We start from the raw sequence: 6,711 nt of genomic DNA, 5'->3' as shown, positions 1-6,711 counted from the left end.
TAAACGCTTCTAACGCCTAAAAAACGCATTTTAATTTTCTGTTTTTTAAAAAGGCATTTTAAGGCCTTTAAACGCTTCTAACGCCTAAAAAACGCATTTTAATTTTCTGTTTTTTAAAAAGGCATTTTAAGGCCTTTAAACGCTTCTAACGCCTAAAAAACGCATTTTAATTTTCTGTTTTTTAAAAAGGCATTTTAAGGCCTTTAAACGCTTCTAACGCCTAAAAAACGCATTTTAATTTTCTGTTTTTTAAAAAGGCATTTTAAGGCCTTTAAACGCTTCTAACGCCTAAAAAACGCATTTTAATTTTCTGTTTTTTAAAAAGGCATTTTAAGGCCTTTAAACGCTTCTAACGCCTAAAAAACGCATTTTAATTTTCTGTTTTTTAAAAAGGCATTTTAAGGCCTTTAAACGCTTCTAACGCCTAAAAAACGCAGTTTAATTTTCTGTTTTTTAAAAAGGCATTTTAAGGCCTTTAAACGCTTCTAACGCCTAAAAACGCATTTTAATTTTCTGTTTTTTAAAAAGGCATTTTAAGGCTTTTAAACGCTTCTAACGCCTAAAAAACGCATTTTAATTTTCTGTTTTTTAAAAAGGCATTTTAAGGCCTTTAAACGCTTCTAACGCCTAAAAAACGCATTTTAATTTTCTGTTTTTTAAAAAGGCATTTTAAGGCCTTTAAACGCTTCTAACGCCTAAAAAACGCATTTTAATTTTCTGTTTTTTAAAAAGGCATTTTAAGGCCTTTAAACGCTTCTAACGCCTAAAAAACGCATTTTAATTTTCTGTTTTTTAAAAAGGCATTTTAAGGCCTTTAAACGCTTCTAACGCCTAAAAAACGCATTTTAATTTTCTGTTTTTTAAAAAGGCATTTTAAGGCCTTTAAACGCTTCTAACGCCTAAAAAACGCATTTTAATTTTCTGTTTTTTAAAAAGGCATTTTAAGGCCTTTAAACGCTTCTAACGCCTAAAAAACGCATTTTAATTTTCTGTTTTTTAAAAAGGCATTTTAAGGCCTTTAAACGCTTCTAACGCCTAAAAAACGCATTTTAATTTTCTGTTTTTTAAAAAGGCATTTTAAGGCCTTTAAACGCTTCTAACGCCTAAAAAACGCATTTTAATTTTCTGTTTTTTAAAAAGGCATTTTAAGGCCTTTAAACGCTTCTAACGCCAAAAAAACGCATTTTAATTTTCTGTTTTTTAAAAAGGCATTTTAAGGCCTTTAAACGCTTCTAACGCCTAAAAAACGCATTTTAATTTTCTGTTTTTTAAAAAGGCATTTTAAGGCCTTTAAACGCTTCTAACGCCTAAAAAACGCATTTTAATTTTCTGTTTTTTAAAAAGGCATTTTAAGGCCTTTAAACGCTTCTAACGCCTAAAAAACGCATTTTAATTTTCGGTGGTTAAAAAGGCATTTTAAGGCCTTTAAACGCTTCTAACGCCTAGAAAACGCATTTTAATTTTCTGTTTTTTAAAAAGGCATTTTAAGGCCTTTAAACGCTTCTAACGCCTAAAAAACGCATTTTAATTTTCTGTTTTTTAAAAAGGCATTTTAAGGCCTTTAAACGCTTCTAACGCCTAAAAAACGCATTTTAATTTTCTGTTTTTTAAAAAGGCATTTTAAGGCCTTTAAACGCTTCTAACGCCTAAAAAACGCATTTTAATTTTCTGTTTTTTAAAAAGGCATTTTAATGCCTTTAAACGCTTCTAACGCCTAAAAAACGCATTTTAATTTTCTGTTTTTTAAAAAGGCATTTTAAGGCCTTTAAACGCTTCTAACGCCTAAAAAACGCATTTTAATTTTCTGTTTTTTAAAAAGGCATTTTAAGGCCTTTAAACGCTTCTAACGCCTAAAAAACGCATTTTAATTTTCTGTTTTTTAAAAAGGCATTTTAAGGCCTTTAAACGCTTCTAACGCCTAAAAAACGCATTTTAATTTTCTGTTTTTTAAAAAGGCATTTTAAGGCCTTTAAACGCTTCTAACGCCTAAAAAACGCATTTTAATTTTCGGTGGTCTAAAAAGGCATTTTAAGGCCTTTAAACGCTTCTAACGCCTAAAAAACGCATTTTAATTTTCTGTTTTTTAAAAAGGCATTTTAAGGCCTTTAAACGCTTCTAAAACCTAAAAAACGCATTTTAATTTTCTGTTTTTTAAAAAGGCATTTTAAGGCCTTTAAACGCTTTTAAAGCCTAAAAAACGCATTTTAATTTTCTGTTTTTTAAAAAGGCATTTTAAGGCCTTTAAACGCTTCTAACGCCTAAAAAACGCATTTTAATTTTCTGTTTTTTAAAAAGGCATTTTAAGGCCTTTAAACGCTTCTAACGCCTAAAAAACGCATTTTAATTTTCTGTTTTTTAAAAAGGCATTTTAAGGCCTTTAAACGCTTCTAACGCCTAAAAAACGCATTTTAAGGCCTTTAAACGCTTCTAACGCCTAAAAAACGCATTTTAATTTTCTGTTTTTTAAAAAGGCATTTTAAGGCCTTTAAACGCTTCTAACGCCTAAAAAACGCATTTTAATTTTCTGTTTTTTAAAAAGGCATTTTAAGGCCTTTAAACGCTTCTAACGCCTAAAAAACGCATTTTAATTTTCTGTTTTTTAAAAAGGCATTTTAAGGCCTTTAAACGCTTCTAACGCCTAAAAAACGCATTTTAATTTTCTGTTTTTTAAAAGGCATTTTAAGGCCTTTAAACGCTTCTAACGCCTAAAAAACGCATTTTAATTTTCTGTTTTTTAAAAAGGCATTTTAAGGCCTTTAAACGCTTCTAACGCCTAAAAAACGCATTTTTATTTTCTGTTTTTTAAAAAGGCATTTTAAGGCCTTTAAACGCTTCTAACGCCTAAAAAACGCATTTTAATTTTCTGTTTTTTAAAAAGGCATTTTAAGGCCTTTAAACGCTTCTAACGCCTAAAAAACGCATTTTAATTTTCTGTTTTTTAAAAAGGCATTTTAAGGCTTTTAAACGCTTCTAACGCCTAAAAAACGCATTTTAATTTTCTGTTTTTTAAAAAGGCATTTTAAGGCCTTTAAACGCTTCTAACGCCTAAAAAACGCATTTTAATTTTCTGTTTTTTAAAAAGGCATTTTAAGGCCTTTAAACGCTTCTAACGCCTAAAAAACGCATTTTAATTTTCTGTTTTTTAAAAAGGCATTTTAAGGCCTTTAAACGCTTCTAACGCCTAAAAAACGCATTTTAATTTTCTGTTTTTTAAAAAGGCATTTTAAGGCCTTTAAACGCTTCTAACGCCTAAAAAACGCATTTTAATTTTCTGTTTTTTAAAAAGGCATTTTAAGGCCTTTAAACGCTTCTAACGCCTAAAAAACGCATTTTAATTTTCTGTTTTTTAAAAAGGCATTTTAAGGCCTTTAAACGCTTCTAACGCCTAAAAAACGCATTTTAATTTTCTGTTTTTTAAAAAGGCATTTTAAGGCCTTTAAACGCTTCTAACGCCTAAAAAACGCATTTTAATTTTCTGTTTTTTAAAAAGGCATTTTAAGGCCTTTAAACGCTTCTAACGCCTAAAAAACGCATTTTAATTTTCTGTTTTTAAAAAGGCATTTTAAGGCCTTTAAACGCTTCTAACGCCTAAAAAACGCATTTTAATTTTCTGTTTTTTAAAAAGGCATTTTAAGGCCTTTAAACGCTTCTAAAGCCTAAAAAACGCATTTTAATTTTCTGTTTTTTAAAAAGGCATTTTAAGGCCTTTAAACGCTTCTAACGCCTAAAAAACGCATTTTAATTTTCTGTTTTTTAAAAAGGCATTTTAAGGCCTTTAAACGCTTCTAACACCTAAAAACGCATTTTAATTTTCTGTTTTTTAAAAAGGCATTTTAAGGCCTTTAAACGCTTCTAACGCCTAAAAAACGCATTTTAATTTTCGGTGGTCTAAAAAGGCATTTTAAGGCCTTTAAACGCTTCTAACGCCTAAAAAACGCATTTTAATTTTCTGTTTTTTAAAAAGGCATTTTAAGGCCTTTAAACGCTTCTAACGCCTAAAAAACGCATTTTAATTTTCTGTTTTTTAAAAAGGCATTTTAAGGCCTTTAAACGCTTCTAACGCCTAAAAAACGCATTTTAATTTTCTGTTTTTTAAAAAGGCATTTTAAGGCCTTTAAACGCTTCTAACGCCTAAAAAACGCATTTTAATTTTCTGTTTTTTAAAAAGGCATTTTAAGGCCTTTAAACGCTTCTAACGCCTAAAAAACGCATTTTAATTTTCTGTTTTTTAAAAAGGCATTTTAAGGCCTTTAAACGCTTCTAACGCCTAAAAAACGCATTTTAATTTTCTGTTTTTAAAAAGGCATTTTAAGGCCTTTAAACGCTTCTAACGCCTAAAAAACGCATTTTAATTTTCTGTTTTTTAAAAAGGCATTTTAAGGCCTTTAAACGCTTCTAACGCCTAAAAAACGCATTTTAATTTTCTGTTGTCTAAAAAGGCATTTTAAGGCCGTTAAACGCTTCTAACGCCTAAAAAACGCATTTTATTTTCTGTGGTCTAAAAAGGCATTTTAAGGCCGTTAAACGCTTCTAACGCCTAAAAAACGCATTTTAATTTTCTGTTTTTTAAAAAGGCATTTTAAGGCCTTTAAACGCTTCTAACGCCTAAAAAACGCATTTTAATTTTCTGTTTTTTAAAAAGGCATTTTAAGGCCTTTAAACGCTTCTAACGCCTAAAAAACGCATTTTAATTTTCTGTTTTTTAAAAAGGCATTTTAAGGCCTTTAAACGCTTCTAACGCCTAAAAAACGCATTTTAATTTTCTGTTTTTTAAAAAGGCATTTTAAGGCCTTTAAACGCTTCTAACGCCTAAAAAACGCATTTTAATTTTCTGTTTTTTAAAAAGGCATTTTAAGGCCTTTAAACGCTTCTAACGCCTAAAAAACGCATTTTAATTTTCTGTTTTTTAAAAAGGCGTTTTAAGGCTTTTAAATGCTTCTAACGCCTAAAAAACGCATTTTAATTTTCTGTTTTTTAAAAAGGCATTTTAAGGCCTTTAAACGCTTCCAACGCCTAAAAAACGCATTTTAATTTTCTGTTTTTTAAAAAGGCATTTTAAGGCCTTTAAACGCTTCTAACGCCTAAAAAACGCATTTTAATTTTCTGTTTTTTAAAAAGGCATTTTAAGGCCTTTAAACGCTTCTAACGCCTAAAAAACGCATTTTAATTTTCTGTTTTTTAAAAAGGCATTTTAAGGTCTTTAAACGCTTCTAACGCCTAAAAAACGCACTTTAATTTTCTGTTTTTTAAAAAGGCATTTTAAGGCCTTTAAACGCTTCTAACGCCTAAAAAACGCATTTTAATTTTCTGTTTTTTAAAAAGGCATTTTAAGGCCTTTAAACGCTTCTAACGCCTAAAAAACGCATTTTAATTTTCGGTGGTCTAAAAAGGCTTTTTTTAAGGCCTTTAAACGCTTCTAACGCCTAAAAAACGCATTTTAATTTTCTGTTTTTTAAAAGGGCATTTTAAGGCCTTTAAACGCTTCTAACGCCTAAAAAACGCATTTTAATTTTCTGTTTTTTAAAAAGGCATTTTAAGGCCTTTAAACGCTTCTAACGCCTAAAAAACGCATTTTAATTTTCTGTTTTTTAAAAAGGCATTTTAAGGCCTTTAAACGCTTCTAACGCCTAAAAAACGCATTTTAATTTTCTGTTTTTTAAAAAGGCATTTTAAGGCCTTTAAACGCTTCTAACGCCTAAAAAACGCATTTTAATTTTCTGTTTTTTAAAAAGGCATTTTAAGGCCTTTAAACGCTTCTAACGCCTAAAAAACGCATTTTAATTTTCTGTTTTTTAAAAAGGCATTTTAAGGCCTTTAAACGCTTCTAACGCCTAAAAAACGCATTTTAATTTTCTGTGTTTTAAAAAGGCATTTTAAGGCCTTTAAACGCTTCTAACGCCTAAAACACGCCTAAAAAACGCATTTTAATTTTCTGTGTTTTAGAAATGCATTTTAAGGCCTTTAAACGCTTCTAACGCCTAAAAAACGCATTTTAATTTTCTGTGTTTTAAAAAGGCATTTTAAGGCCTTTAAACGCTTCTAACGCCTAAAAAACGCATTTTAATTTTCTGTTTTTTAAAAAGGCATTTTAAGGCCTTTAAACGCTTCTAACGCCTAAAAAACGCATTTTAATTTTCTGTTTTTTAAAAAGGCATTTTAAGGCCTTTAAACGCTTCTAACGCCTAAAAAACGCATTTTAATTTTCTGTTTTTTAAAAAGGCATTTTAAGGCCTTTAAACGCTTCTAACGCCTAAAAAACGCATTTTAATTTTCTGTTTTTTAAAAAGGCATTTTAAGGCCTTTAAACGCTTCTAACGCCTAAAAAACGCATTTTAATTTTCTGTTTTTTAAAAAGGCATTTTAAGGCCTTTAAACGCTTCTAACGCCTAAAAAACGCATTTTAATTTTCTGTTTTTTAAAAAGGCATTTTAAGGCCTTTAAACGCTTCTAACGCCTAAAAAACGCATTTTAATTTTCTGTTTTTTAAAAAGGCATTTTAAGGCCTTTAAACGCTTCTAACGCCTAAAAAACGCATTTTAATTTTCTGTTTTTAAAAAGGCATTTTAAGGCCTTTAAACGCTTCTAACGCCTAAAAAACGCATTTTAATTTTCTGTTTTTAAAAAAAAAGGCATTTTAAGGCCTTTAAACGCTTCTAAAACCTAAAAAACGCATTTTAATTTTCTGTTTTTTAAAAAGGCATTTTAAGGCCT

The sequence above is a fragment of the Musca vetustissima genome, unplaced genomic scaffold (genome assembly GCF_032173495.1).
Source record: "Musca vetustissima isolate MV318-11 ecotype Yass unplaced genomic scaffold, APGP_CSIRO_Mvet_v1 utg9639, whole genome shotgun sequence".
NCBI classification, from domain to species: Eukaryota; Metazoa; Arthropoda; class Insecta; order Diptera; family Muscidae; genus Musca; species Musca vetustissima.
Note: the sequence above shows the minus strand (reverse complement) of the source record.